Here is a 26,794-nt window from a genome sequence, read left to right on the forward strand (position 1 = left end):
GAAAAGCGAGGAGGAGTAGCGAGGAAAAAAAAAAGGGGGGGGACGGACAACTAAAACTAGGCTTCGATATCCCATAAGGCAGCCGCTTCCCCCCACCCCGCCCTCAGGCGTCCCCCACCGAGGTGCATGAACCTCACACGCTGAAACCCAGCACTGAAAACAGTCCTTCCGAGTGCCTGGAAATAAACAGAAGTCTTGCCACTTTGCAATTTAAGGTTAGTTTTAGACTAAGTTCAGAGCACTGCTCATACATAGTACCTATGTGCAAAATCCACGTCAAATTCGGGAAACTGGGGGGCAGGGGGCTGAGCCATCTAGTATACCCGAAGCATACATAACAGAACATTGGGGTGGGAGGTGTGAACCAACCAAAAAATCCTCAGGAACCAGGAAAACAAAGTATTCAGCCTGGATAGAAGAGAACGCTACAGGGTTAAAAAAAAATATTAAAAATTATTTGCTAGGCCTAGCTCTTAAAAGTGATCAGACACAAAAAGCATACTGAAAAATTGCCTTCAGAATTCACAAAAAGGAAAGAAAAAAACCCAAACATTTTAACTGAGTTCTAGCTTCCTTCCGTAAAACTACAGAGGGAAAACATTTCTGTATTTTTCCTTATTTCTGTTCTCTAATTCTTCCTGTTGTCAGAGGTGGTGTACTCTCTGGAGGAGACAAGATTTTACAGCACATGAACCTCCAAGACCGACCCTGTCTCTATCTACAAGTGCAACGATGTGCAGACACCCAGACCTTCTTGAAACGCCATTTACCATTTACTCAGCAACTGATAAAAAATAATTGATCTAAACCAGAAAAGGTTAATAGACTCCAATACAAACCATCCATTCCTATTTCATATTCCATTTCTTTATGTAACAACTGTACCACAAAATCCCTCCTACTGTCTTTATTATCTATTGGGTTTGTATTGCAAAAATCACAAAAAATGAAAATCCATTTTTATTGGTGCGTATATATTATATATGTGCGTACACATTTGTGGACACACATCTAAGTATAAAAAAAAAAGGGGGGGGGGGGGGGGGGGGGGGGCACCAGCAAGTGTGAACCTGTGTATTCATCCCTTTTGCTCACAGCTAAACTCTTCTAATTTATAAAGTTGAAGGTATCACAATCCCACCAGGTCCTTTGCCACACTTATAACCCCAGGAATCCCACAGGTCCTGGCAGTTCCCAACAGCTTTAGTGATCATCAACAGCACAAAGAGTCTTCCACAAAATCAGTATTTGTGTTAGTTGTAAGGATTTTGCATTTAACCTCCTGTTGGTGACGCTCTTCAATTTTCACAGCCCCAAAGCAAGAACTTTACATTGCCAACATTAGCAGAGGGAGAGATTGGTGTTTTAACAGCCTTATCAAAAAAGAATAAAAAAAAAATAGGGAGACTAAGAATTTGGCAGATTCTAGGAAGGGACTGCACAATTTCTTTCTCCTCACAAACCCTCTACCCCAAATAAAGCTAAAAAGTTTGTTTTTAAAAGGCTTTGGACTCCATATATCAATAACCAACTATTTGCTAATAATGTATAAGAAGATTAATTAGTCAAGCACTTAATACTACTATTATTTGAACCACTTTTCAGCACTGATACCCTCTTGAAATGAGTTTTATTTTCCTCAGGCTGTAATTTCAGCCTGTTTATAGAGACCAGTTACACAGCACTAGTTCACACTAGTTAACCATAACACATTGTATTAAACATATCCAATTACCTTCACAATCAAAGACTGGAAATCAGTTTTTTTTAAAAAAATATACTAACAAATTCTAAAGCAAGTGATTTTATTCTTTTTTTGCTACAAGTCTGTAACAGCCATACTCACAAAAGGGGGAAAAAATCATTGGGCTTTAAAAAAAAAAAAGTGTTTCTCCTATGAAAAAAAAAATTAAAAATCTTCAAAGCCAGAAATTTCTAGTAAATTAGAAAACTTAGTAACTTAGAAAAAGTATCACTAATACCTATTATGTGAAATTCAAATCTTTGCAACGTATCTAATGATTTAGGAAATTAAAATTGTATGTGAAATCATTAATGAGGAATTTCATTTGAACAGTCTTTTTTCTCATCTCTCAATACTACAAAACCTGAACATTTTGCAGAGCTTTTTACAAATAAACACAGTACAGATTATTCCTGACATACTTGTGATTAAGAGAACATTCACAGCAGAGTTACCAATCTGAGTGCCTGAAATCTCACATAACATTAAGAGCTATTTTTCTTGCTCAGAAAAATAAAAATATCTGTAGCACACAATTAAGATTTCTATAAAATGTATACTTACAAATTAAGAACTGGATTTGACTTTATGAACACTATATAGTCAAACACTATACTTCATGACCTATAACTCATTAGAAAATCTTACCTTAGGAAAATGGAGAAACTAATTCTAAACAGAGTAATCATTCCTTGAAAACAGACAGACTGCACACAGTTATGATGTTATTGCACTAACAGTTCTGATGAAAACCACTGAGCAATTAAGCTAAAGATACTACTGAATGAAGACAGGTACCAGAATCTGGTCCAAAATACTTTAATTACAAATATTTAAATAACAAATGTAAATACAGAATATTTACTACCACCTCTACCCTCCCAAGACCAAAGCCTACTTACCTATCCATATAGAAGTAGTAGTATACACCTTGAGCAGGAATTTTTTTTTTTTTAAAATCCTTTTGTCACTTGATTGTCAATTGTTTGGTACAAACTGTGAGTGATGAATGCAAATTTTCACTTTAGTGGTCAGGCATAAGGAGGATAATTCTATCCACTGCAATCTCAAAGGTATGAGAGACAGCCACTTAAATTATCTATCTTAAAGTAAGAAGCAGTCTCAAAACATGAGACTGATTTTTTCTGAAAGCTGTGCATGAAAACGGTTTTAATCGCAAAACTTAAAAAATCAGCTCACATTTTCTATCTTGAAAAAGATTATTTGACTTGCTTCTAATTATCAATTTTTGCCTCACATGCTTAACACTCTGCACACAAACACACATCAACAGTGATAGAAAATCATACATATCCATACCCCATGGATTTTTAATAATAATGCACTATACTCTGACATGTGTTTCACTTGTTAGCAGAGTTTGAAATCCTAAGACACTGGGTTTAAAAATAACTCGTTCATCAGCTGGAGATGTGTCAACCACCTAGCTGCAGGTCTTCAGCAAGTATTTAGTCAGGGACCGGGGAAGCAGAATCAACCCCATCTGAGCAGTCAGCTGTGACAAGCCAGGAGGCAACATCGGGAGATTTAAGCCTATGTCCTGTACTTCTTGGAAAAGTGGGGCGATGGACAGTTGGTCTAACAGGGCCTTTCAAATGCAATACTTTTAAAACTAGTGTAATTTGTTCCTAGGATAAAAAGAATCTTGAAACTTTCCCCAGAATTACACCACGGAAAGCTTTTCGAGCCAGTAAAAGGTTCTTCTACCCAATTTCTTTTTTAAGAAATTGATCTTTAGTCTTTCTCAGTTCATAGACTTCATTCTTCTACCAACATCCTATTTGAATACAAGTATCTATATGCAATGTTCATGGCTATTACAGGAAAAGTAAGAAGGTAACATCTGCTTGCTGTTACACCAACTGTTAAATCTTTAAAAAAAAAAAGAAAAAACTTTATTATATACTGTACATATAAATGATGCTGCTATAACGCAACTGAAGACAGCATGTTCATTCAGGCTGCCAGCTGGGTGAGATCCTGAAAGGTGCCGAGCACCACCAATGCATATGGCAGTCTAAGAAAGTTCAAGAGGCTTCAGGGCATCACAGAATGAGTCAATGTTCTCAGACCCCTCCCACAATATGACTGTAAAGTTTGCTTCCAATCTAAGAAATAATAAGAAATGAGTACTCTATTATTCCAGAATTTTACAGACTTCTTCCTTTTCCTTCTCTCCAGCATTTAACATAAATCATCTCCATTCCTTCCGGAGGCTCCTCCTCTGCAAGAAAGTTGATGTGCCTCAGCACAGTGAAATCATTACTCTAAAAGCCAGCCTGCTCATTAAATTATTCTGCTAGCTGTGTGTTCTCTCATTAAAAATGTATGAAGATCAGATAATTGCAGCACGTATTATTAACCTTGTTTCCCTTGTTTTCATGTACAGGTTCTGTTTTGCTGCCGAGACAAAGACCTGGAAAGGGCAGGGGAAACGCTCAGCTAAACTACAACACAAAAAACTCTCCCAGCTTGTGTTCAAGAGCACAAGAAATCACGGTGCAGTCAAAAACAACCATGCTTTTATAATGGGGTAAAATATTGTAATCTCATCGTATGGCTCCCACAAGTCTAAGACAGGCAGTCTTGTCTTTAGTTAAAGCCTCCAATAGGGAATTATTTAGATCAGCCTGCCTAATTCACCTAAATCTGCAAATGTATCAGCTATAAACTTCACAGATAACCAGGTTGACTCTCTTACAGCTAGGAAGCACTACCAGACAACAACCCAGCTAAAAATCCAATTAGGGTAACAGCACTTCCGAAACACACTGACCTATTTCTTTTTTTACTTGCGTTAATATGCATATACTCACATTCTATTTCTGAAGAGAGCTATTTACACTGGAAATTAATTTCCTTTGAAAACAAGTTACCATTAAATCCACCTACTGCACCCGAACAGAATATATACACTAGAGAAACGCTGTTTCCCCAACTCCCCCAAGCAACACATACAGTATGCAGCATACTGCAGCAAACTCTTTAAACATTCAATAAAAGACAACGATCCTCCTACCTTGTTTAGCCCTGTCTATTCGGCACATTCCCAACGTGAACAGGAACATCTGATATAAACAAAGAGCTGTATCTTTCCCATTGCATCATGGTGAGTAATTCTGACATGAAACGATGAGCAGCCAGTAATTTTTTAATTTTTTTTTTTGTTGGGTGTTTTTTTTTCCCTGCTCAGAAAGCCTGGTGCCTTATCTGGGGATTTTTCCTCAGATGATGAAGCAAAGACACAGCCTAAACTCTGTTGCTGAAAGACTGCAGCCCTTCCTTCTCCCAAAGCCCTCCCAGCATATGGCAGCCAATCACACCCAGCTTCGTCAGCCCTACTGCTCTTAAACTGATCCTAACGGGATGATTGACACAGCAACACAGCACTTCTAATGTGTAAAAACAATGCACCCATACTGATGAACCAGGAATTTCCCTTGCACAGGGAAAGAGTTTTACTGGCAAGGTAAAGCGATACCTCCATGAAATAACATACCCAGCAAAAGCAAACAACTCCCTTCCCCTCTGCTGCAACAGCAGCTGCACCGTTTCTTGCACAAGGATTTTCAAAGCTTTTGCTAATCATAAACACGTACACAAGCAACGCTGCCGAAATCGCAGAACTGCAATGATGCTGTTTCGTTTTGAGGGTGAGGGTGAGCTGTACCCCATAAACTAAACAAGCTATCCTTTATTTTGACATGCAGCCGAAACGCACTCCGATTCAGGCAGTAATAGCCTCATTTTAATACTGCATAATCTTATGTGCAGTGTTTGCATATAACAGCAATACATGCATAACATCTTTCTGAATATTTGAGACCGGTTGTTCAGGACTGCAGGTATGGGATGCTTCTTGAGGAAAACATAATCTATATGATGGTGTTTTAATATCCTTGGCAGAAAAATTACATCAGCAGGGTCTGAACTGCTGTTTGTGTGATTAGCTTACAACTGATGTTCATTTGTATCAAGGTTCTGGCATAAGGACTACAATACCAGTTGCCATCTTCAAGTCAAACTGTGCGCAGCTTGATATGCTTGGTACACAAGGTCTGCTGTCAATCAGTTTTCCCACAAATTTTGCTGAAGTTTTAAAACGAGAGAACAAAGCAGCCAAGGATTATTGAACAAGACTTGCAATTAAGGAAAAAAAAAAAAAAAAAAAAAAAGGAGCTTAAGCTGAAAGTCAGTCTTTATCCAGAAAGGAATAAAGATTGCAGTGCAATATTACTTTAGACAGCAGTTTATGCAGTTCATGCCATTACATTAAAAATGTGTAAAATGTGTTTAAAATTCCACTAAAAGTTTAGAAACATGAATAAACAAGAAGAAAACAAAGCTCTCATTCAGTGGCAGCTCTGTCCCAAGGCCCCATTGTTTCCTATGGACTGTTTTGCATATTATAAACACGGCTTCCCAAAAATCCATTATTCTCTATCCCACAAGCAAAAACTCTCCTTCAGGCTCCACCATCTCCCACCCAGTTTATGAAAACCTTCCCCTCCCTGGCACAGCTGAAATGCGCTCCTGCCAGCCAGCCCTTGCTCTCTGCTCAATCACCCCCTCCACTCTGCTCTGTTTCGCCTTATATAAAAAAAAAAAACCAAAACCAAAACCAAAAACAAGACCCCCAAGACCCCAAAGAGTTGATTGTGACAGGTCTCGAGACACCCTCAGGGACAGGAGTGGTAACTCTATTCATAATTAAGATGGTCTGGTGCACATTGTCGGTATTTTCCACGTTCTTTTGACTTTACCCAACTTGAGCTGCCTGTGTTAGAAATTTTCCATGCTGGACATCTGCTGCAGGATTTATTTACTTTTCTGCCAAAGCACAGTTTGCCCATTTCTGAGACAGCCTAGACAAAAACATGTTGCTGTGCCACCCTTGTCCCCCTCACCAGGGAACTCCGGCTCCTCTGCCTAAGTCAGGGCAGTCGTTCAAATTTGGCAGAGTGCTGATCCCTTGCTTTTTTGGTTTGGGGGTTGTAGGGGGGGGAGGGGTGTTAAATCAAAGCTATGGCTTTTTGCTATACTTAGGAAAACATTTTCCTATTTGATAAAGGTTTAAAACCTGCTAAAATTCAGCAGACACACACCGTCTTGTTATTTTTTTTTTCTGATCCTTAAAGCGCAAACCTCAGAAAACGTTCTGCAGCAAGCATCCACCGCCTCCTCCAGCCGTCCGTCCCTATGTGGCTGGAAAGGCACCAGCCCCACAGTGCGACTGAGCATGTAATGGGCTCAAGTTACAGGAGATTAGCAGGATTTCCCCCGTAACTGCTGCTCCCATCTGCCAGAGACCAGACATTGGAGCTGACAGCAGGAAGACAGCCCCGCCTGTTGCTCTCATGACCCTTCAGCTCATGCCCCACGGACACGCAGGAGACTGGCCCTTGAGAGCACACTGCAGAGCGGGTGTGAGGGAGGTCAGGTGGACCGAAACGGAACACAACGCTGGGCAGAAGAGGGAGAGCCAGCAGTGACAGGGTCATGGAAGAAGAGACTCAATAGCCAGAGTACACCCCCAAAAGGCAAGGGTTCAGAACACAATCCTGTTTCAGCGGCAGCCCTTCACAGCTTGTATGCCAGTCTTCAAACCACTGCAGAGCTTCAGCAGTGGTCAAACAGGGCTGAGGTGCTCCTAGATATCATTCCTGGGACCCCTGAATCATGAACACAAAGCTAGCAGCCATGCGCCCACCCAGCTCCTCATCTGGGTTATCGTTTTGGTTCCTCCCTTGACAAAGGATCAGAAGCCCCTCAACTCATTAGGGCATGCTGAAAGTAAATAACCCACTGTTGGTGGGTTAATCTTGGCTGGGCACCAGGTGCCCACCAAGCCCCTCTACCACTCCCCCTCCTCATTTGAAAGGGGACAGAAAACATAACAAAACGCTTGCGGGTCAAGATAAGGACAGGGAGATCACTCAGCAATTACTGTCACAGGCAAAACAGACTTGACTTGGGGAAATTAATTTATTGTCAAACAAATCAGAGTAGGATAATGAGAACTAAAAAACAAATCTTAAAAACACCTTCCCCTCACCCCTCTCTCCTTCCTGGGCTCCACTTCACTCCCAATTTCTCTGCCTCCTCTCCCCGAGCAGCGCAGGGGGACGGGGAACGGGGGCTGCGGTCAGTCCATCACACGTTGTCTCTGCCGCTCCTTCCTCCTCACACTCTTCCCCAGCTCCAGTGTGGGTCGCTCCCACAGGGTCAAAAGTCCTGCCAGCAAACCCGCTCCAGCATAGGCTCCTCTTTCCATGGGCCTACAGATCCTGCCAGCAAACGTGCTTCAGTGCGGGCTTCCCACTGGGTCACAGCCTGCTCCACCGTTAACCTCCACGGACTGCAGGGGCACTGCCTGCCTCACCATGGTCTCTGCTCCAGTGCCTGGCGCCCCTCCTGCCTCCTCCTGCGCTGACCTGGGTGTCTGCAGGGCTGTTGCTCTCACACAGTCTCACTTGTCACTCTTGCTGGCGCATTTTTTGGGTGTTCTTTTTTTTCTCCTTCTTAATATGCTATCCCACAGGCACTACCACCGTCACCGATGGGCTCAGCCTTGGCCAGCCCCAGGTCCGTCCTGGAGCCAGCTGGCACTGGCTCCACTGGACATGGGGGAAGCTTCTGGCATCTTCTCGCAGAAGCCACCGCTATAGCCTCCCTACTACCAAAACCTTGCCATGCAAATCCGCTACAGCGGGTCAAGATAAAGGCAGTTTAATAAAGCAACAGTAAAGGTCGCATGTGCGGAAGCAAAGTAACAAAAGATGTTATTCTCTACCGCCCATCAGCAGGTGATGTTCAGCCACTTCCCGGGAAGGGGGGCTTCAGTACGTATAGCAGTTGCTCCAGAAGACAAACATTGTAAGTAAGAAATGCCCCCCACCTTCCTCCTCCTTTCTCTTAGCTTTCGTTGCTGAGCAGACGCTGTATAGTATGGAATATCCCTTTGGTCAGTTTGGGTCAGCTGTCCTGGCTGTGTCCCCTCCCGAGATCATGCCCACCCCGAGCCTACTGGTGAGGGGCAATGTTAGAGACACAGCCTTGATGCTGTGCAAGCACCGCTCAGCAGCGGCCACAACCCTGGTGTGTTACCCCCACCTTTCTAGCTACCAGTACAAGCCCAGCACTATGAGGGCTGCTATGGGGGCTCAGCCAGACCCAATAGTCACAATTGTGAACCCTTCTGCTAGGCCCCATCAAAAAGCCCAAGAGAAAATGTCTGATCATCCTCAAAAATGGCGCTTGAGTAGTGTAGAGCAAATAAGGCATGAGTTCACGGACTGAAGAAAAAGAAGTTTTTAAAAATACCTGCTCTGTACCTTGAGAAGTTCCACCGTGGCTGATCTCAAATCGAGGTATGTCCATGTGTCCATGCATTCTTCACACCAGTTACAAAGAAAAAGCCCACGACTTCAATTTTCAGGCTGATCTATACAGACGTTTTATATATTTAATTACAAAATTACAGGACCTTAGAGAAGCCAAGAAATTCAGGTGTCAAACACAGCAAAGAATAACAAATAAAGGTAAACTCCCAACTCAGAAAATGCTCTGCTCAACTTGCTTCTATAATTAATGAATCAAGGGAAAAATGCTACTAAAAGTATCTATTACACACAATCTTCCGAAGCGTGCAGATATAACTTTTGGAGAAAAGTGGACTATTTTGGAAGTAGTAAAGAGGAAAACTGGAACATGCAGAACCTGCACGCTTGCTTCTCCTTCTTTACTCTTGAATCATAGCGATTAGATCTAATCCCAGAAACAACAAATCTTCTCAATTTAAAGGGAGTTTTGCCACAAGTGCAGAATATATAAAACACTAACACTGAAGACACCAAGCAACTCACGTGACGTTCACTACAGCAGAAAGACAATTTTGAGCCTTGCATAGATGACCTATGGCAACAGTGATATTTTTGTAACTTCAGAAATGGCAAGAACAACTTCAAAACTATTTCCTGTGTCAGTAGACTCTTCCCTTAGTGACTACCCACAACCGCTACTACCAGCAAAATTAAACTTTGGTAGCTATGGTTTGAATGACAGCATAAAAAAAAAGTCAAGGCAGCTGCCAAGATTTTAAAACTAGGCACCTAGACCTATTAAGGCATAATACCACTGATGCCAGCCTTTGCAAAATACCTCTCTCTCAGGGCTGAAGTGATGGTAGAAATCATTATAAGGTACAAAAATAAAGAATAATGCCAAAATTAAGTTTTTAACTGGAAGCAGGTATGTTGCTGTGAAAGAACACTGCTAGGTCTAATTTTGGTTTAAAAAATATGCTTTTCAGAAGAGCTTTTAAGTCCAGGACTTCAATTGTTTTAACTTCCTAGCACCCAGACACCCCAACATCTCCATAACCTGGGGAAATTGGAGACTCACTGTGCACAGACAGGAAAACAGCTTATTCTATTTTCATTACATATGCTGAGAGAATTATGAAACAAAAACACACACAGAAGCAAGTGTATATTCAAGTTACACGTTAGGATTCAATCTTACCAAAATTAAGGTGGCTTCTGGAGGCCTTCCAAATCCCCTCTTCTCCTTCCACTGGCTGCACAAGGAATTTAAGCCACGTCTAAATTGTAAGATCCAAACACACAGGTTCAGGCACACATCAAGTCTGCATCCTGACTTTATTTTGAGATGACACCAGCTCCCCATCAGGATGAAAACTGAGTATACATGCATCATTCCTTCACAAGTTGGTTCCATTTGGGAAGGGTGATAAAGGCACCAGCCTGAGAGCTGCAGTACACTCCAACCAGGCTTTGTAGCTGAATGTTTGAGACATAATACCCCAGGTGCCATGCAGAGCTTGAGCTGCCTCTGGATTGTAGTCTTATGCATTTAGCTTGAAATATATTTAGCCAAATATAAACAACCACTTCTGAGTCACTCTACTCCCCCTCTTTACAGTCACTGAAGAGAAAAGGCATTTGTGGGCTGTGATTCATCCTATCCCAAAGTAGCTATTCTAAGAGATGCCATCATATCCTAAAAGCATCTGTATTTCTGTTGTCTACCTGAGATGGTCACCCTTAGGCTCCTTCTATCACGTCCTTCATTAAACATATAAGAGGCTTATAAATCTTACTACAGAAGAGGCTTTATTACAAACATAAATATTTAGACACCTAAGTTACACATACTGAATAGCACTTTTGATTTTTCAAATTCATTTAAAATAACTAAAGATGCTAACATATAGCTAAAGAACACCTGTATTTTGACAATGTACAGTTACAGCTTTGGTGTAAATCCTCAGCTTGCCATAAGCATGTTCCAGCTATGTTGCTATATAAGCTACATAAGCTTGTTCTCTAAGCTATGCTGAACATGTTCCAGGGTGGTTTTTTTTTCCCCCCTGACTGAACATCAATCCTTGCACTCACTCACGCTTTCTTCCTCTGAACAACTGATTGACACCAAATTAACCTAACAGGAGCTGCTCTGGGATCCTCCTCCTGATCTCTTTGGTTTTTGAGAGGGGGATTTTGGAGGGCAGGGAAGGTCGGTGCAACAACCAGTATCTTGCTGACTCCCATCTATACAAGCTAGGCAATTAAAACTGGCAAAATAATAACCTAGGTAAAATAAATTGGCAAAACACTTATATTGCCTTATTCTTACAATGCTGACCTATGCAAAAGTTTTTTCAGGAAAGTGATTCTATTTTCTTCATGACAGCTGAAAAAAGCTGTGTGCAGCTTGCTGATCTGAAATACCAGATCACAGAAGCATTAAAACTTTTAACATTTACATTTTAATCATCCAAACCAGACATCTAGTGCCTTCTTGCATGCCCTGGAGAATTCTTGTTGGACTCCAGTGGCCACTGCCGGAAAGACTGGGTTACTGGTATGTCCTGGTTTTTATCTGTCAGCCCCATGCAGATGTCCCAGACACAAAATGGTCTTTTTAGATGCCATATATTTAGGTACCTGCACCTATCCAAAAATGTAAACCACTGCCTCAGAAATATTCCTATCAGAATCGATCTTCCCAATGCTTATAGGAGAATCTAAAAGGGTTACATAAAAAACAGAAAGCCTTTATCTTCAACTGCTGAACCCTACTCAGAATAGATGTTTTATGAATCACAGGGTAAAAGCACAAGCACTATTTAAGCCAGCAACATATATCATAAATTCGAGATAAATCCTTCTCTTTGCTAAACGACTTCATGCCCTCCTATTTTGTGCAGCATCTACCACAACCAGGCAATCATCTGACAGAAGTCTCCCAAGCATCTCACTCCAGACGAAATAAAACACCAAATACTTAAGTCTTCATAAAAAAGGTATTTCAAATCAATGTGGTTACAAAGAATACTTTCCAAATGTGTCAAATTAAGAAGAAAGGAAGTGTTGTACCCTTCAGTCCTTAATACCCAGTTTAGAAACAATGCAAAGGTGTAAACCACCACTACTCAACTAATGCCTAAATTATCTTTAGCAAGACCCCTGTGTATTGGGAAGTTCTTCCATTGCTGATAAAAACATGCTCCTTCCCCCTCAGATCCCTCCATGACTAATTTCCTCCATAGCTATTGTTCTGGCCTCAAATTAGGAGTAGTTCCTATTTAAACCCACAACAGGAGGAAACTGTTCTTTTCAGAGAACATACTAACCTCAGCCACAAAATCACATGGGCATAGGAAAACCCTCTTGTGTTTCAGGGAGCATAGGTGGAGGATGCATATATTAAACTTCTGCTGCTTATCCTGAGAATTCTCTGACTTCCTGCAATAGCCAACCTATTGGGAAGACAGAGGAGCAAGATTTGTCCTCTAGAAAGTTCCTAAATTACCAAAAATAATACTTCACAGCTACACAATAGAACCAATTACAACCAATTATATTTTCTGCAGGTAAACCAAATATTTTTTTTTAATCTTCTATGAAGTTTCACTTATCAGCCTCTACTGTATACCAGATCCTGCATATAACTCAAGCAATGTCTGCAAATAATAAATCTTCCAACCATGATGTAATGAGGACTCTGTAATTATCCTTTAAATCCAAAAGCTCTATTTTATTACTCCATCATAAACCCAAAGGGAAAAAGATGCCACTGAAACTAAGCTACATTTTTAATTTTCCCATCTTCGATTAGCACAAAAATAATTCAACTCTAATTCATTAAAATTATCCTATTGGTTTTGCACACTACTGCAATACAGGTGTAAAACATTCCATTGCTATTTAATAGGTGATGTTAGCTCCCTTTTCCCTACAAGCTGCCACTTAACAGCCTGAGTCTGCAGGGTAGATGCTCAGGGGCATGCAGCAAAATCAGCATGCAATCTCTACTGTAAGCAGAGAAAATAGGCTCCAGGAGACTTCAGAGAAAACGAGAGCCAATTGGATAATTTTTGGTTTTTTAAAAACAGTAAGAGTAGGATTCAATCACTCACCCTTTTACAGCAATTAATAATCCACACATGTAAGAGCAGAGGACTCCATATAATTAACAAAGCATTACTTTGGCAAGGAGGGAAGGCCTGGAGTATGTAAGTACAGGGTTTTATTTCTTTCTGTGAAGTATGGATGACAGGTAGGAGAAAGCAATGCCAAGTGAACTGTTGGCAAGCAACTAGTCTTTTGGTTAGCAGGCTGCTCTGTTTTGTGAAGTCTATGAGTCTGTGTTCACATAGGCAAGCTTTTCTTTAAACATCAGACTTGCATGCATTCAAATGGTCATGAGTTTTGCATCAAATTTCCATTTTCACCTCAAAAGAGGTCGTTTTGTTTCATCTTGCTCTCAGATTACTGCAAAGTGCTAGGAATACTTTTATTCGCATAATGTTTTTAAACATGTCGTGTGGATCTTCGCCTAATTACTCTGCCACGTAAGACTATATACATGACAATGAACCTTCACTTTTCCCCAAGGTCATGTAACAGAAACAAAAATAAGTAGCTGTATACACAGGAAGAAACAAGAATTGTTTTCACTCAGGAAAAATAAGCAATCAAGTAAGAGTAATGAAGGGCAAGAAACAAAGTCCTCTAGCAGAAGCACTAGGTGTGGGATAAAATGGCATCCAAAAGCTTGATCTCTGATGACAGTGTGCTTCAAGGAACACACATCAACATCTAATCCCACCACCTCAAAAATGAAGTAAATTCAGAAAGAACGTCTCAAAAATCAAGATGGATACAGGACTTCATTCACCAGAGATCCAAAGATAGAAAATCAAGTTTATTTGCAGGGAAAGGTCTGCACAGGGATAGCACCCAGGTTTTCTAACACGCTGTACTTCACCTCTTCTGTATTTTTCTCTGACTCTCCTCTTCTCCCTTTCCCTCATAAAAAAAAAAAGTGTTATAAAATTTACAAAGCCATTCATTTGGCTATTCCCCCTCACACCAACTCTAATAATGATAAGAGCACTAATACATACTAGTAGCACCAAAAATATATTAGAAGGCACCCGTCTGGTACCTTTGGCTTACTTAAAGGTAGTACTAGGCAAAGGGGACTGCAGAGGAAAAGCACAAGGTGAAGATGACAGATCTTTTGCTGTGGGTTATATAGACTTATGAACTGAAGATCAAAAGCAAATTTCAGTGCAGTCCACCTACCCTCCTGGCAACTGTAATGCCACCTCATCCCCCAAAGCCACCTTGGGCAGATCCCCAAGGAGGGGTTTGCCTGTTCTGCTCCCTCCCTCTGGGCCAGGTGAGACCACAAGAAACCTGTTGACAAAGTAACCTGCAGGTCCTCAGGTCATAAATACTTAGGCAAACAATACTGATCATGAGGACATGAAATTAAGTTTACCATCAAGCATCCCACAGTAGCCGGTCAGCTCAGTTCAAAGCTGTCTAAAATTCTTCATTGTGCTAGTATCTGCGACAATCTCCTAGAAACTTTGGTTTCTCTTGGAAATCTCTGGAGGTCACCTAGTCCAGCCTCTGACTCAAAACAAGACTATCACCTGCAGCAGATCAGGTCAGCTATGGCTTTGCCTTGGTGAGTCCTGAAAAGCTCCGAGGACAGATACTAACTTCTCTGGATGACCTGCTGCAGTGCTGCACTACCCTCCTAGTAACAAGATTTGCCCAACATCCGACCCAAATCTCCAAAGCAACAACTTGTTGTCAATGTCCCTTGCTGCCATCTGCCACTACTAAGTAGAGTTTGGACCTATTATCTTCAGATCCATCCTGTAGTAGCTGTAAACAGCTACTGGATTGTCCCTTAGCCTCCTTTTCAACCAATTACAGAAGCCCAGCTTCCTCAGCCTAGATCCCTATTCATAGCAGCAGGTCTTCACTGGTTCTAGACAATGAACTTCATCTGAGCTAGAAGTACTGCCTTTGACAAAAGCAGTGACCCTGTGCTCAGATCCCAATGGATGAACTTAAGAGACTTACAGCCTTACCTCCTCCCTTTACTATTGGCAGCATATACAAGGGAATATCACTCAGATGTTTTGAATTTGCTTCTTTGATTCTTCTTTGAACTGCTGACAGAAGGAATAGGTTAAAATCTCTGGATCCTGTACAGAAAGGTTCACCACATTTTAGACCTTACTACTTCAGTCATTTCAGATATTTTGCATATTGAATGTGCTTCCATTCTACAAAGGTATCTATGACTAAACCACCTAACAATAAAAAATGAAGTTACTTTATAGGTCCTTCAAAAACCAAAATTTGATGCAGACACTTCCAATTATGGCCTTCTCCAAAGATTTATTTTTCATACTGTGTAACTTCCACTGTATTGGCAGCTCCACAAAAAAAAAAAAAAAACAACCCCAACCTTTAAGGATATCCCATTCATTTTGCTCCTCTTTTTCAGTCTATTATGCAGAAAGCAACAAATAACTATGAACCCACTGACAGAATCCTGCTGAAGTAAGCAAAGTGCAACTACAGCAGTTTCAATCATTCATCCTGTTTAGAAAACTCATCACCTCAGTCCTAAAAGCCTTCTGCACAGTTCTACACAAACTGACATTTTCCCCCTTTCCAATTCATTACCAGCAGCAGACTCCCACCAGGGACTGAGCAGCAGCAGGGGACCAGCTCCAGCAGGTTTGGCATTGCTGGTACCATGTAAGAAAAAGTGCTTCAATCATCTTTGAAATGTGTAGAGAAGAATGAGGTAAGCTTTCTAGAAAGCAAGAACAATGCTGTAATAATCCTCCTGTCAGCCCCAGGGCCATCGCCGTAACTCAGATGACCAAACCGCTCTGCTGCTCCGTGAGGGAGGAGTACTGAGCTCCACCCAGCCCTGGCCTCCAGTTACTGCCACACTATTAGTCCAGAGGCCTCTTAATAGCTCAGCAAGTGTATTGATTTTTTCATCCCCCTTCCTCCAATTCACAACAGCGAGGACAAGTTATTTCAAGAAAATGACCGACTGAAGCCACCAACACCACCTCCTAATGCTGGGATGTGCCTTAATCTTACCATTATGGCTATTACGCCCTCACCCTCCCTGTCCACACTCACCACTGCTCCCACGGGATGCATATCCAGGTCTAACCATTCCCAGGATTCAACAGCGTGCATCTCCAGAAAGAATCACAGGGTGTCCACTCCTCTTCCAGTGGCACCCAGCAATCCAAATGGCACAGCCCACTTCACCTGGCATGGTGTAAACTGGAATGGGCTGTTTGCAGAATTAGGAAAAGACCCAGAGAAATCGGATCCCTTCTAATAGCTGCAAGTAGTGGGAGAAATACACACCACAAGCAGGAAGCAAAGAGCATAAAGCATTATGAAATTAAGTGAATGAATTGAGTAATGTAAGACCTACCTCTAACTGCCAACAAGCAATACACAATCCCAAGAGTGAAATACCTGATACGAATTGCATCATCCAAAGCCGTCTAGTTGAGATCTAAATCCCATGTCATCTTCTCCCTCTCACAATATGGAGTCAAAGACTTGGGCACAAGCGGATAGCAGGCAGCACTTCGTTCACCTGTTCTGCAAATGTGAAATCTAAGGAGCCCTCCAGGAAGGCATCTTTTTCAGATTTCGTTAATCTGAAAAGCTAAAGTTCACACTTGTTCACTTAAAGACTGCAACAAACAAACAACTTTAGGAAGGCTAGCACTGCTATCTTGGAACAGAAGGTAGCAAAATGTACTAGAACAATAAATCTTTGCAATTTCCACAAATACATTGACAAGGCCGAACATGCTCAAGTCCCCAAAATTTATCTTCCCGTGTTCTTTATGGAAAGCTGGTTTCCTCATAATCCTCTTGGCACCTTCACAGGTCACCTCTGGTCCGACGTGCAGCATTGGTCATATTTTTGACCTGACACTTGACAGAGAAGTTGAACGTTAAGGATATCACAACACCACTGCTGTTTGATGCTGATGGAAAGAACATCACCTCATTCAAGCAATTAAAAGAATGTGCAATATCCCAGGAACTAGAGAAAGCCTCTGTAGAGCAAAAATCAAGAAATTCCAAAATTTTTTCAGCTCACAAATGGCCATCACAGCAAGGGCCTGAGGGCGCGGGGAACCACACACTATCAGTGATCAAAAACAGTCAACTCCTAACAACCACTGCTCCAAGATGACCTTGGTGTTTTCAGTATCTCACCATACACACAGAGGACAAAATCCAGATTTTAGAATGGCAAATAAAGGCTGCAATAATTAATGCATCAAAGCCTATGCTAAGGCCTTTAATGCTGAGGGCCTATAATGCCCACACAGACATACTGCACTGCAGGGAAATACTCCATGAAAACATTGTATGCACTTGGAAAACCCTCCCAGGTAACAAAAACACTTCATCCATACCCACCAACAGTCAGCTTACACAACTCAAAGGCAAGCACATTAAGACACCCCTTTAAAACCATAAAACAGATGGTTTTTTCCTCCTCTGAGATTTGTGAATTCAACCATACTCCTTACAGTTTGAAATCATTAAGAAAATACTGAAAAGTTTCCTTCCTCCTTGAAAATGTAACAGCCCTATCATTGCTGAAGAAACCCACCGTGAACATTCTGCCCCAAGCAACCACTGGCTCGCGCCAAATCTCCCGTTCCTGAAAAAGGTCAGTAACAAAGCCAACTATCAGATCACTTAAATGAACCTAATGCTATAGACCAGCAACACAAAACTAAAGAAAGGACATGGACCTTCTTACACTTCAAATTATCTCCTGTCAGAGGTGGTGCGGGCTGATACACACTCAGCCTCCCAAGACCTCCTTTTTGATGCCACCAGGCATGAAATATTTGCCTCTCACCAGGAGTGCGGGGATACCTCACAAGGACCCACAAAAAATACAACGAACAGTCTGGCTCCTTCCTGGATAAACTAGGAGCAACGGGGAAACAAGCAGCAGGGGGAAGCTGCTCCCCCATCACTCAGTCCTTCCCCTGTAGGGAACCTACAATACCCAGCTCCCTCTATACTACTTCATAACATCAGCACCAAATGACCAGGTGACCCAGCCAGAAAGCCTCAAATTCTCTCAATGTGGAAACACAACAGATCTATTTATCCTTCAGCACAAACACCTGCAACACCATCAAAACAAGGAGGGGTAGCTGAAGTTAAACCTAACCCTGGAATTAATTGGTAAGCAGAAGAAAACACTGTCAAGAGTTTGCAGCCACAGACAGACCCTGGTTTTGTTGCTTTAAGATACATGATCCCAACTGGTCATAGGTCATAAGTATTTCTGGACTTTACACTGACATTATACTTTCATACTGAAACATTACTCAATGACAGTGTTGCTGCCTCAGCCCTATCTAGGCAAAGAGTGATCTGTGTCGCCACCACGGTGCAGGCAGCTCATGAAGCCTTCCAGTCTAGGAAATCTGAATATGCCAGAACATGCTATATCTTTCCCCAGTAATACAGTTGCATATCACCATCCATCTTCCAGGCTGCATCCGTACAGTACTCAAACATCTACCCACAACCTTACAGCTCTCTGTGGCCCCGGCCCTGGGCAGCAAAAGGGCTACCTTGGGCTCCACAGAGGAACAGTCCCTGACTGTCATCGTTGCCATCAGTCACCCAATGCGCGCCAAAAATGTTGGTGTGCAGCTGCAACTCAAGATAAACAGAGTTATTCAACACTTTAAGCTCTTTTAAGAGGTTTACTCCTCCTTACATACCTGTAGCTGATTGACCCCTACCGACTACATTTTTATTCCAAATTTAGTTGAGTGTTTGGATACTGTGGTTCTCTGAAGCCATAAGCGCATTGTGTCAAACCCAGTTCTCACAAATAATCCAACCACAACGATCAAGACAGCAAAAAGCACAGGGGAAATATCAGCAGTAGAAAAGAGATTGTTTTTGTTTTAAAAGGTTTATTCACCAGAAATGAGTGACTTGAAACTGAAAAGCATTATGATCAACACTCTTCCTGACTTTCACTTCAGTGACATTTTAATGAACACTTTCTAACTTGCTCTACTTATGTAAAGTTGCGAATAAATGCGGAAGAATACTGAAGAAAGGTAAGCGTGTGTATGTGTATAATTCTATCAGGCACTGTATTTCTCAGATGCATCTGAGAAAATAAATAATAATTCATCTGGGGGAAAGTGATCCAGCAAAGATTCAACTGGCAAAAGACATCCGGAAAGGAGTAGTAAACAAACAGAAAGAGTCTGAATTATGACAGAGGGACAGGAAGAAAGATACAGCAAGATCTGGAAGCCAATCAGGGTACTTTGTAATACTGTAAAGATGAAGGTAGTGTGTTCACATCTGTCCCCAGTACTTCAGCCCCAGAGAGCCAACGATAAACTCCAGGGAAAAAAAAAAACAACAAAAAAAACCCACACCAAACAGAAGAGCAGTAAATGTGATTGTAGGACTGGTTGGAGCCATGTGAAATGAGATTTATATCCTGAAAACTGACAGTATGAAAATACCTAAATCAATAACAGATTTAATATGGTTCATGGTTCTTTATTTCTGTTTTTATTTACAGATTGGACTAACTTCTGAAACCTTCAGTAGAATCACAACAAAACCTATGAGGGCCTATTACAAGTGGGGAGGAAAACCACAATCACCTGGCATGGCATGAGTTTCAGTGAGAACATGCATAACCTAAAAAAAATTACGCTATGTAACTTTACTCAACAGTGCAAGAAGTAAAATAATCACGCAGTGTTGCTGAGATTCCAAGAGCTATCCAGAGGATGCAAAAACATCTAAAACCATCAGGCAGCAATGGGAATAGCAATTTAATATGCTTTTTCTTCTTCCTGCTGTAAATCGTTAACATAACTTTTCCCGGTGTCTTGTAACCAAGCTTTTAACCTAAGAAAAAGCAAGACTAAGAAGGTTCCCAAAATGGCAGTCACATGCCACGGATGGCAGGATTCACTTCTGCTACAGCAGCTATACCACGGTTTAACAAACCCTAGGTTAGCAGAAAATAAATAGTCTATTTAGTACTGCACACTACGATTCTAGAGACTCCGCAACCAGCAGAGAAAGTACAGAGCAGCTGTAGCAGAAGAGATGAAAATTTCACCCACCAAGTGTTAGCAACAAGTAGACTTTATTTTTAATCTTCTTATGACAACTGTTATTCTGTAAAAGCCAAATTTAAGAAAATGATGTTCAAATGAAGATTTCAGCATCGCAATCCCAAACACACCAGTGCCAAAGATTTGAGATTTTGGCAGGTTTGGTCATGTCTAAAAACAGGCCATTTCTTCAGAGAGAGGGCCGTAAATGATAAAGAAGGTAAGTTTCAGAGGGAAAGTACATTGAGGTGACACATGTCATGTCATCCAGCCACCTGTCTACACAACGCAGAAGTACCACTCCTGTGGTGACAGCAGGGATGCTGCAACAAAGCAGCCCATCTCTTCAGCTACAGGAAAACATTACTGTATAGCCACTGACCTACAAGTTACCTTGGACAGACAGATCCTCACACCAGTGCAAATCACCACTGTCGCCCACTCCAGATTTCACTTGCATGTAAGAGGAGCCACAGCATATACCAGCAACTGTGGCAAGTGCCAAAGCCTGATGTGCCCCAGCTGGGAGCTCCAGCCTGTGTCAGAAGCTTTGTCGCCACCACCTCCAACAAGCAATTCCAGGTGGCACACCACCACCACTACCTTACCACAGGAGAGAGAAACCACAAGGCTCTGTGGTTTATACTCTGCGGTATAAAACCCAGGGTTTATACACCCTCTAGAAGCATATGAGGTTGATGGCACACAAAAGGGCCTTGTCCTTTTGGAATTACATGCCTTCCAGCAACCGTATCAGCTGCACTGGATGCATGCAAATAGCATCAATGCCAAATACAAGTTACAAATTGGCATCACTGATGCTGAGGCAACTTTTTTTTTTGCCCAAGCATACTCAAAAACTGTATGAAAGAAGCCTCCCGCTAGTCCTTGACAGTAACTTTAGACCATTTCCCAGAAGAGTTTAAATACGTATTCGACCCTAAAGCCTACCACAGGTACCTTGTTTGTGCAGCATGGTATGTGTACACACAAAGGGAAAACAGAGGACAGATGGCTAAATCTATACATATTTACCAAGTTACGAATACCAGTTAAAATCATAAGCACTAGGCCAAGTCACATGTTTAAAATTAATTACACTTCCGCTTCTACCTACGAGCCTGCACTGCTTTAAAAATCTACAAGTCCGAACAAGATACGTCAGTGTGACATGACCGCTTAAGTGTATTAATCCCACATGGTTACGCTCAGCAGCTGAATTAAAGGCACACAAGTTGTTCCACGCTACCGTTCAAATACATATTCAGCAACATCACTGCTGCTTGTTCCCCTCCCAGCAGAAATGCAAATTGGCCTAAAAGAAACAGAAAACAAAACATCTGGGAACAGGAGCCTATAGGCAATGTTCTCATAGCTCAAAACGTAAGTGTATATATTCCATGTACGCACAGATAAATATACACGTACATACGCAGAAGGAATAAATATACAGGGTTTCCGCACAAAACTGACAGGAAGAAAACATTTAATTCCTGACAGTTTTTCCCTGCTGTCACACTCACCTCCCCGCGTGGCAGTGCGTGTGTCCCCCCCGCCAACCTGCCCAGCGCTGTTCGCCGCGCGCCGCAGCGAGCCCCGGCCGCAGCGCTGAAGTGGGGGGCTGGGGCGGGGGGGGAGGGGTGGGGGGGCGGTTCGGAGGAAGCCCTTGGGGCGGCCACGGCCCCGCGGAGCCCTTCTCCTTCCCCTTCCAGAAGTACCAGAAACTTAGGACTGCCGCTCGCTGCTGCTCCCCGCGAGCACGCCCTGCCAAATGCTGAGTTAACAAAACCATAAATCACCGCCGAACCAGATGCGACGGGCAGGCGGCAGCTCCCGCCGCCTCCCGCCCGTCCCACGCCGCGGAGGCTCCCCCCGAGCCGCCAAGGGGAAGCGAGCGGCGGGGGCAGGGGGCACCCGACCGAGCGCCGGGCCCGGAGCGCCTTCCCGCGGCCCCGGCGGGGCGGCAGCTGCCGCAGGAGAGGCCGCGGCGGGCTCGGGGGCGGCGGCCGGCCGGCCAGGTGCGGCGGGACGGGCAGCGGCTCGGCCGGTCGCGCTCCGGCGGCCGCTCCCTGCGCAGGGAGGCGCCGCGGGCCGCCGCCGCCGCCAGGGTCCCCCGGGGCCGCCGGCACCGCTGCCGCGACTGCCCCCCGGGGCGGCGGAAAACGAAACTCCCGCCGCCGCGCACCGCAACGTCCCCGCGCGGCCCGGGGGACACGCGGGAGACACGCAGGCGACACGGAGTCGCTGCAGGACCCGCTGCCCCCCCCCCCCGCCCCCGGCCCCGCCGCCGCGGGGAGGCCGGCGGCGGCGCGGGCCGTTGCCTTACCTCGGAGCGGGGCGCGGAGAGGCGGCGGGGGGAGGGCACCCACTTCTCCCACCCGGGCGGAGGCGGCTCCGCGCAGCAGCTTGTCACCTCTCCCGCCGCGACCGCGACGGCGGCAGCTCCTCGCGTAGGGGCGGTACGGCCCCTCCCTGCCGGGGCTGAGCGCCGTGCCGCACCGCCCCGGGGCCGGGCCGGGCCCGCCCGCCGCAGCCCGCACCGCCCGCCGCAGGCCGCGCCGCCCCCCGCACCGCCCCCCGCACCGCCCCCTGCGGCCCGCACCGCCCCCCGCGCCGTCCCGCGGCCGCCGGGGCCGGACTCCGCAGTGTTGCGCGGAGAGCCAGGCCCGACCCGGCGGCAAAGCCGAGCGCTGCCTCCGCAAAAACAGCGGGCGCGGCGGGCGGGGTGCTGCGGCCGGGCTGGACCGCCGGCTCTGAGGCGGGGTGTTCCGTGCCTTGTTATCGCTGGAGCCGGGGAGTGTCACCATGGCCGTAGGCGATCTTCTGGAGGGGACCAGAGCCTGGTTTGGCTCCCCCAGCTCGTTCTTCCCGGATTTTGACTCGAATTCCTGAGCAGTTTCTGGTCCCCTTCAGTGGCGTTCACAGGCGAGAAGCTGCGCTCCCCTCGCCCGCAGCAGCCAGAGCAGGCCCCTGGCACCCCCCGCCTCCCACAGCCCGCTCCCCCTGCGGCAAGGGTCGCCACCTTCCCCTAAAACCCACAGAATATCCCCAGCCAGAGCGATGGGGAGAGCAGCGACGGTTCCCGGTTGGAGTCCCGCCGTGCCGAGCCGCGCTTGTGCTCTGCCCGGGGAAGCTGGCCGCGGGGTTCAGCAGAGCCGTGGGGGCACCGCCGAGCCCGGCCGTGGCCGCCGCCTCGCCCCCGGGATCTCTGCGGAGCCCTGCGCCGTGGCTTGGCAGGGCCGAAGCCTCGTCTGACAAAGGCTGGGATTCCTTCCCGGGTCCCTGAGCAGGCCCTGCGGAGAGCCGGGCAGCAGGGAGCGGGTCGGGCACGGCCGGGAGCGGGGCCGCAGCAGCCCCACGCTACCTGGGTCTGAGTTCCTGCAGCATCGCTGCGTAAGGGCTGGCGGGGGGGACAGATCAGGCAGCATCTCCGCTTCGATGTCAGCTAAATTCCTGTACTCTGTCCCCGGGGTCTTCTGCAAGCATCAGTAACTGAACTTCCAGATTTCTGCTACTGCAAAATGTGTTAGTTACATTTTGAGACAGAAAGCGAGCCTTTCAACTTAGCCACCTCCTTTGGCATTCAGAGGCTGAAAAACAGACAAAAAGAAAAACATTTTTTTTTCCTGAAAGTAATGAGCAGAGTGATGAATTAATATTTTAAGGCTAATTGGAAACCAGTTCTAAGCAGTCAGTTCAAGGCAACCCCATGAATAAAGGTGTTTGAATATAACCAATGAGGAAACGTATGCTAATATTGCTCTACTTTGGAAAGGAAATATAATAAATGCAATAAATAAAAGGCCCAGCCAGAGGCTAGCAGAGGATGCCACCAGGTACAATAAGCACCCTCCCCTGGCTGGCAGGAGGTGAAAATGGCTTTAGAAAGGGGGTGCATGGGTGTTTAAGAAAAAAAGTCTGCTGCTGCTCCAGGTTAACCCATTGCCGAGGACAGCAGTCCCCAGGCAACCAGGGGCAACAACACCATCTCTACCCATTCCTTCCCTCCATTTGCACAGTTTTGGTCTTGGGGAATGGCAGTTCTGTGAAGGAAAATAAGTGAGATTGTAAAATTTTTCCCTGGCACATTGTTTTTTTTAATCTTCATTAAATGAGAGAAAGCAGAACTGAAAAATATGTTAAATATGCAAAAAGCCTCAATAGGACATTTCATGGATAAGACTTTAGTACACAGCTCATATCATAAAACACAGGATCTCCTGAGCTTTTCTGTTAGGCATCTACTTACAGGGAAGTGGAATTAAATATTTTTCAGGCCAAATCCGACATGGGTTTTTACCCTGCTTTTAAAAACCTCAAGTGATCTGCCTGTTCTCTTCAGGCAACTTACTGTGCCCATTAACTGTTTCTTGCCTCTCTTTCAGCAAATTAACCTGATTAAATTTTGTCTTCCTCATGTGAGTGTGGAGAACAGCTGATGTTACCCTGTTTACAACAATCTCTTACATATTTTCCCTTCAGACTTCTCTTTTTGATTCAGACTGTCCTGTTTTTCCAAACTTTTATCATTTCTGTTGCTCTCCTCTAGACACTTGAATGTAATGTCCACAATAGGACACCCTGAATCAGCACAAGCCTCAGCAGTAAATGAGGAAAGTAGAATAACTAGTGGTGACTTACATATAGCGTATTTGCCGATAAATCCCTCAATGAGATTCGTTCTTGTTGCAATGGCAACTTCATGTTGACTCATCAAGTAGGGGGGTCAGTGCCAACAGCACCCTTTCCTCACCGGCTATTCCCCGTATGAATTTCATGCCTTCCAAAGTGCCTACCCAGCACTTGCCCTCATCTTGTTCATTTTGCATACTCTCCACCAATGGATTTTTTAGTAGCAGTAGTTTATCAGTGTACATTCTGAAGTGGCTTATTGATATTAGAACATGAATCATTAATTTTGCATTTTTCTATTAAAAATAGTTTCTAAATCAGTTTAATGAGGCTTAGTCAGTATTATCCTGCTTTGAAAAGCACAGCCTAGAAAATTTATGAGAAAGCAAGACAAAGTTAAATACCATTAACTCTTTTAATATTTCCAGGGGGGGTTGGTCTTATTTGTATTAGTACATTTTACTAAGAACATAACACAAACAGTGCAGTGAAGGTATCCTACCATTAAAACAAGGTGTGTGAATAAGGCGATTCATATTTTACAAAATTATTAAATGATGTCCGGAAAGTTTGCATACACTTAAAGCCGATCTGTCAAATCTTTTAACAGAGCACGAGATCCACCCTTCTGGTCTCTACTCTCCACTCCCCTCCTGCACCACCTGCACCTGAGGGGCTTGCCCTGAGGCCACCGGCCATGCCCCCTGCCTGGAGTCCGGGAGCCTCATAGGAGCTAGCCTGCAGAAGATGCCAGCAGACATCATTAACCACCGGCAGCCATCCCCCGCCCAGTGGTGCCCTCATGTGTCTCCACACGTGAATTTCAAACATTGGGATTCCAGGAATTTGTTCGATTTTTATGTGACATTGGAACTCTGGCATACACAGTCCGTATGCTGTGCAGCCCCTTTCTCTGAAGCCTCAAATCAGTTTGGGAACTTCATACAAGGGAAGATCTATGGAGTGAAATAACTTAAGCCCATACTCGTATAAGCTGTGCGATTAATTGAATAATAGTAGGTACCAAGAAAATCCAACCACCTGTTTTAGATCATGGCAGATTCCTAAATTTACACATGAATTCTCTTTGCCCCTTAATTTTCAAGGCTACCAGTAAAAAGAAACTGTACAAAAGACCCTTTTTAATATCTATATATTCACAGGCTGCAGCAAGGGAAAGTTGGCATCTTTTCACTGACATTATGCCTGTCTACACAAGCTGAGATTATTTTGTTGTTTCAAACACAGTTAAGTCAGTTCAACCCTATCTCATTTTTTAAAGAACAGAAAAATTCAGCTGAGTATGAAGTTTTCCTGTATGTGAGTACCTATGTGTACATACAGAGTCCATCAGGAATCATAGCCAGTACTATAACTCATTCTTTTCTTTACTTTTTTTTGGTTTGGTTTGGGTTTTTGGCTTTTTTTTTAATAGTAAGGAGACAACAGAAAACTTAACCTATGAATTCATGCAAGTTAATTGAACATACATTTTATTATTTAATGCTGGAGCATCAGGTTTCCATAAACAATTGCAAAGTCTGTGCAATGCCATCATCCAAGCAAATTAGGTCTGCAAGCTGCTTTTTCAGCACGTCTTGCAATGCCTTTTTTCATGTATCCAACATTAAACTTGTTCATACGATGACTGCGGCATTTGCCCCAGCTGTTCAGGATGCTTTTTGGAAACAATGCTTCAAATACCTTCATGATACATTTATTAGGGAGCTTGACAGACCTTCACTATTTCAGCACTTAAGGCCACAGTAGATCAATATATTACAGACACTATATGCCATGTGCTATTAAATTTTCTCAAGACACGGCCACAGAGAGCCAGCCAAATAACTTTGTTACTCATCTTCAGCAGTCACAGC

General features: G+C 43.9%; 1 protein-coding gene across 11 annotated transcripts in view; it reads right to left on the minus strand.

The window, feature by feature from the left end:
• MBNL2 (muscleblind like splicing regulator 2) overlaps positions 1-22,766 on the minus strand; it is a 113,562-nt gene extending 90,796 nt beyond the window's left edge. For 8 of the 11 annotated variants that reach the window (XM_055801600.1, XM_055801599.1, XM_055801596.1 and 5 more), the window contains exon 1: positions 22,612-22,766. The gene's annotated coding sequence lies outside the window, so the exon portion shown is untranslated. Of the gene's footprint in view, positions 1-4,784; positions 4,979-16,611; positions 16,740-22,611 lie in introns of those variants that run through there. The other 3 variants (XM_055801598.1, XM_027788363.2, XM_005238548.4) reach the window with 3 other exon arrangements.
• Positions 22,767-26,794: the final 4,028 nt, after the last annotated feature.

Source organism: Falco peregrinus, chromosome 4 (genome assembly GCF_023634155.1).
Source record: "Falco peregrinus isolate bFalPer1 chromosome 4, bFalPer1.pri, whole genome shotgun sequence".
NCBI classification, from domain to species: Eukaryota; Metazoa; Chordata; class Aves; order Falconiformes; family Falconidae; genus Falco; species Falco peregrinus.